Source organism: Benincasa hispida, chromosome 10, assembly GCF_027475165.1.
Source record: "Benincasa hispida cultivar pf3 chromosome 10, pf3_genome.v1.1, whole genome shotgun sequence".
NCBI classification, from domain to species: Eukaryota; Viridiplantae; Streptophyta; class Magnoliopsida; order Cucurbitales; family Cucurbitaceae; genus Benincasa; species Benincasa hispida.
The window spans coordinates 42,517,611-42,524,085 of record NC_143487.1 but is presented as its reverse complement, the minus strand read 5'-3'; positions in this window follow the sequence as shown (position 1 = coordinate 42,524,085).

The following is a 6,475-nucleotide window of genomic DNA, read 5'->3' as shown; positions in this document are numbered from 1 at the left end:
AAAAATAAATAAATAACGGACCAAACCATAGACTAGAATCATCTAATCTCCATCTTCACATTTAAGTCCCCACAAAGTCCACCAAAATATAAACCATTTGGATGTCTTCAACAATAAGTTCTTTGTTGATCTTCATACTTCTCTCTCTAATCTTTTTCTTCTTCTTTGCAATATGAGTCACTTTTCTATTGTATTTTATTAACTATTGTACTTCAACATTTTAGATGTTACTTTTTTTATATTGTATTTCAGTGTTCGTATTCTATTTTGTGCTATTGTTATTAACTTGTATGTTAAATTTATCTATATCCTAGATTTTTTTAAAGAAAAAAAATGTATCTTCAACGTATCAGTATCCTTGTTTTTTATAAATATATATATTAAAAAATATATAAAAAAGTGACGTATCCTTAGACGTATCCGTATCTTAGTTTTTTAGAAATTGACGAATCATCGTATCCGATCGTATTCGTATCATGTACTCATATCTGTAGCTGTGCTTCATAGGTTGACACACAGTCCTCTTCCACTTACTATAATACTCTCTCCAGTCATCTTGATACTGACCCATGCAAACACCATCTGAAGGGAGACGCTCCGAGGGTGCCTCACGACCAAGCATAAGTCTCATGGTGTGAATATTAAGGGAGAAACGTGAGTGAAAAAATAACGTATCATATACATCTTTTCCTCCCACTAAGTATTTTAACAACCTAGGGTTTAATTTACTTATGAAAAATACAGCTAATTATTTTTACTAAGTGATTGTTTAAGTTTATCCAAAAGTACCACTTACTTTAAAAAGTTAAACAATTTTGATTAATGTTCGTTAAACACTTTAACAAATATTAATCAACAATTGCATGTTTGTAGCTAATTTATCTAATTCACCTTTCTAGGTAGGTTCTCGGGTAGGGATGTTCCATTTTGTCATCTTACATACCCCAGCCTAGATAGAACCCCCCTTAGACAAAAGATCCCTTATAGATACATTTGTTACAATTTTAATCTTTTATTGAAATGAATTTAATCCTATTAAACTGATTTAAAAGATTAATCTAATTTCTAATCTCATTAGAAATTTGTGAACTTAGGTCTATGTGAACCATATTTTAAAACTATTTTAAAAAATGATTGTACTTAAGTTTGCATGAAACTCTTAGTTATTGATTTTAATTTCTAATTTTATTTATTTATAACTCTCATAAAGTAAATGAAACAAATTAAAACCTACATTGCATCGATTGACATACTTTATAAAATTATAACATTTATAAGATTGCCTAAAGTAATATCATGCATCATGCAATGTTCATTTCATTACTACATATACATAACACTTATATATAACGAAATAGTGAAATTAAATAACATACATAACATGCATAAGTTCAAAAAATATATTATAATGATTATAATATAAATGATGCATGGCTATGTTATTTATGCATGCAAGCATATAGTACAACACTTATAATATATGATGCATGGGCATGCTATAAAATTAAATCATGCAATACATATATTATAACACTTATAATATAAATGATGCATGAAATTAAATGCATAACCTGAAGGAAATAAGACATGAGAATTTTCATGAGCAGAGAAATGATCATTCCAAATTCCATTCGAAATTGAACACTAACAATTACAGTCAATAAATGGAAACTAACATGTCATGCATAAAACGAAATTATAGCATGCTTCCAAGAATGTCAAGGGACAGAGTATGCATACCTTTGAAGAACCATTCTTCAAACTCCTTCGATCAATCCAAACGCGTCCAAGAATATCAACAAAGCCCTCGAAGGCAACGACCGGTGTAACACAATCATCAGCACGAATGCAACGAAACAATGATCACAAACCCAATGAATGGCCTTCACGAATCCTCGAAACCAATCGAGTTGAGTGAGGACACCACCACAATGGTTACCTTGGTATTCTCGGTCTGAGAATCCAAGAGTTGTGGGCTCTGTATGAACTTGTCTTGAAAAAGAGACAAGAGGACAACGATCGTGTAGACAATCGAGCAAGTGAGAGATGACACAGTCTATCGTATAGATAAAGTGCTCGATCGTGTAGTAAATGGCAGCCTATCGTATAGACAAAGCCACACGATCGTTTGGCTACGACCAGCTGAAGGAACTATCGTATAGTCAATGTGTGCGACGTCTAGTCTCTCTATAGCTACCACTTAGCCAAACAATTTCACTTGATAGCCTTTTCCGTGAGTAACTTTCCAAAAGTAGTAACTCTTTAAAATTAGGAAAACATTTTTCCTTTTATCTCACAATTACCATAAAACTACTAATAATGAGCAGAAATGCATGTTATTACAGTACTAAGTTATTAAACAATGCAGGTTTGCGTTGATAAAATATATAAGATTGCGTCCAAAAAGCATTAAGTTCACAATATTGCCGTCGCATGCATTGATTGCATTAAAACAGTTAACTTATGTATTTTTACGTAGAATATACGTTGATGCAAGGCAAAAAATGCGATCCAAAGAAATCAATGGCCGAGCGCATCAAAAGATCGCGTTACCACAAGGCTATACGGTGTTTTGTGCTCGCAAATATCTACTTAAGAAGGTCGCCACATAGAGCTGGCAAAACTTGGTGGCCACATCTGGGTGAAAAGCATAATAAATCACGATGGGACAAAAAGCTGACGACGATCAATTCCGAATTAAGTTGACAAGCCGTAACGAATTACTATAGCAAATACACTCAATTTTTCGGTGACAAATATTCGGCGCATCAGACAGATAATTAATGTCATCCCATCAGTGCAATCATAAGAAAGAAGAAGCCTTTCACCTCGAAGCTCTATAAATACCGAAGGCAACCTTCAGTAAAGAAGTTCGGACAGTTAAATAATTTTCCCTTAGATAGAAGTAGCCTTGTTCATAGTTTTTCTTTTACTTAGAAGGTGGAGCGAGAGAAGGGAAGAGACACCAGAAGATCGCTCTGGTCAGCTCGAGAGAAAACCTAGAGACGTGGAAAAGCAGAGAGAGGGCCGACTCTCACGAGAGCGAGATTATCTTTTGAGCAGAGTAGAGAAGAACAATGTAAAAGCCTTGGGAAGTAAGAGATTACTACCAAGTTCTTTATTCTCATTTCGCATTGTTATTCTGTATTTCAATTCTATATCTATAAAATGGAACTTGCTTATCTACATCTGTTCACTCTCTTAAAAGCATGCATGAGTAGCTAATTCTATCGAATGGGTTGAGAAGAACTAAGCTAACATGACCTAGGGTCTTCATTACATGCAATTATCTTGTCTTATGTTGCGCCCAACACCCCTTTAGAGCTACTCGAGAGAGAGTCTACAGAAAGAACCTAAGACTTGAGAGAGCTAGGTTAGAATCTAGACTCGAGAGAGCGAGATTAGATCTGCATAAGCGAGAGATAGGGACTTAGAGATAAGCTCTCTTTGCCAACATGCATCGCATAAACAATAATAGAGGCTTATGTGTAGGTCCTATAGACTTTATCGCATATATCACATGCGTTCTAAAAATAAAAGCCGTAGCATTTGCATTGAGAGATGATTTGCTATTGTATGTGTGTTGCATGATCGCATAACATGAACGCAATCCTAGGAAGTGTTAACAGAAACCCTTCTTAACCTGTTCCCCACATATTCATCGCATCTTCCGTACTATTAACCCTTGTCTGAACTCTGCCACATACATTTTATTCCACAAACAACAAACCAACCAATCATTAATTTATTTGTTACCGCAAAGTTATCCTAAAAATTATTACCGCATACTATTTTCCTTAGTCCCCCAGTTCGACCCTAGACTTACCAGGAAACTCAGTAGGATTACTTGGATTCTACTAAGAAAACTTGTTGCACAACACGTTCCCATCACCGCAATTCATTTAATTAATTTCATCGCATAAAATAATGCATCAAGTTTTTGGTGTCGTGGCCGAGGACTTCAGAAATTCAGTGTGCTAATGGTAATTTTTCTGATTTCTTTGCAGCTCTCAATCTCTGGCGAAATACGACCCGGAGATTGAGAGGACGTTTCGACGAAGACTGAGAGATAGCCACCAACAACAACCACTTGAGAAAGATAATATGGCGAAGCAACTTGAAAATGGAGCACCAAACGAAAACAATGTCATGGCGAATCCAATCCTACTGGCAAACGATCGCAATAGGCCCATTCGAGACTATGCATCGCCTAACCTCTTCGATTTCTCCCCAAGAATCATGAGGCCTGCTCTTGATTGATCTCGATTCGAAATGAAACTGTGATACTGTAGATAATCCAGACTGCTGGATGGTTTGGAGGAAGGCGTGGTGAGGATCCGCACGCCCACCTCTGGAGCTTCATAGGAATCTGCAACACTTTTGTGTTCCCGAATATCTCTATCGAATATGTTCGACTAACTTTGTTTCCATGTTCTTTGTGTGATCAGGCACGAAAATGGGTGTACTCTCTCGAACTGGGGCAGATTACTTCTTGGGAACAAGTGGTAGAGAAGTTTATGAAGAAATATTTCCCACCAACTGAAAATGCCAGGAGAAAAAAATTAATAACCAATTTTGAACAGGATAGGGACGAATCACTCAGCAATGCTTGGGCGAAAGAGGCTGATAAGGGACTCTACACAACGGATTACCAAACTGCTTGCAAATGGAAATCTTTTATCACGGATTAAATCCTGCTTTGCAGACCGGTGCCAATGCGGCAACCCCTGGAGGTCTGCTAGACAAAACATATGATGAGGCCAAGAACATCCTTGGTCGCATCTTTAAAAATCACGAGGACTGGAGAGAGAGCGACCAAAGATTGAGAATAAAGGATAGTGATGCAGATAATGGTGCTATTGCATCACTTCAGAGTCAGATGACTGCGACGATGAACTTGATACAGGGAATCGCAATTAACAGCCCAACACTGCATAGTGGGCAAGTGAATGCAATCAATCAGACTGCCGCAAGGTGTGCTATTTGCGATGAAGGAAACTCAATGGAGGAATGCCCACAAAACCCACAGTCTATTTATTTTGTAAAGAATAATCCATTCTCTAACACGTACAACCCTGAGTGGAGAAACCACCCCAACTTTGCGTGGAAAAATCAGCAGCAAAATTTCCAATCAGTGGCACAAAAAGAAGGACCACTCGAATTTTTCCCGTGAAATAACGGTCGGACGAGTAATCAAGCCAATAGTTCGTAGGCGCCGCAATCTTCCTCGTTGGAAAGTTTGTTGAAGTAATATATCGAGAAGAACGAAACTGTGCTTCAAAACCAAGCGACGTCTATCCTCAACCTGGAACTACAGATGGGCCATATTGCGAGCAAACTCAAGAACAGACCGCAAGGGACCTTGCCGAGGTCAACGGAACTCCCACGCAACCTAGGAGGTACGGGTAAAGAGCAATGTCAAGTGGTGACATTGCAGAGTGGAAAAACTGTGGTAAAGGAGAAGAAGGAGCCGAGCCGGATTGCTCCAATTGTGTAGAACCAAAGATTGTGGTGACTCGAGAAGAAGAAGGAGAAAAAGAAGCGATAGTGCCAGAGATTGCGTCCACCTCAGAGCCAAAAGAACAGGGAACCGTGGAGTACAGTTACCATCTTTCCTACAGAGACTCAGAAAGATGAAGAATGACGAGGTACAGTACCAACGCTTCATGAATATGTTAAAACAATTGCATATTAATATTTCGTTCACTGAAGCAATTGAGGAGATGCCCGCATACGCGAAGTTTCTAAAGGATATGGTGACCAAGAAGAGAGGCACTGGTAAGTTCGCCACGGTGGCTTTGACGCAGAGCTCAAAATCTATAATCCCACCAAAGATGCGCGATCCTGGGAGTTTTACTATACCTTGCTCCATTGGAGGATTGTACATCGGGCAAACGTTATGCGTTCTTGGAACCAGCATTAACTTGATGCCTCTGTCAATTTTCAAGCAGTGAATGTAGGGCAACTTGTGTCCACGACAGTGACTCTCAAATTAGCAGATAGATCTCTGGTGCATCCAGAGGGGAAGGTGAAGAACGTGCTGGTTACAATCGATAAATTTATATTACCAGCCAACTTCATCATCTTGGACTACGAAGTCGAAAAGGATGTGCCCATCATCCTGGAGCGACCATTTTTATCAACCGGTCGGCCCAGATTGATGTGCACAAAGGAAAGATCACCTTGAGTGTGAACGGACAGAAGCTTAAGTTTGACATTATTTGTGCCATAAAATATCCTGACGAAGAAGACCTTAATGAATCCGACGACGAACAAAATTTGAATGAAGAAGAGAAGCCTAAAGATGAAAACGAAAATGAGGATGAGATCGCATCCATTGTTGCATGCAATGCGATCATAGAAAAAATAAACAAGGAAGATGAGATGATCGCGACCCAAGAAAATGAGCCGACAGTGAATGAAGAAAGAAAAACAACACAACCGTCCTTAAAACAACCACCAATAATAGAGCTAA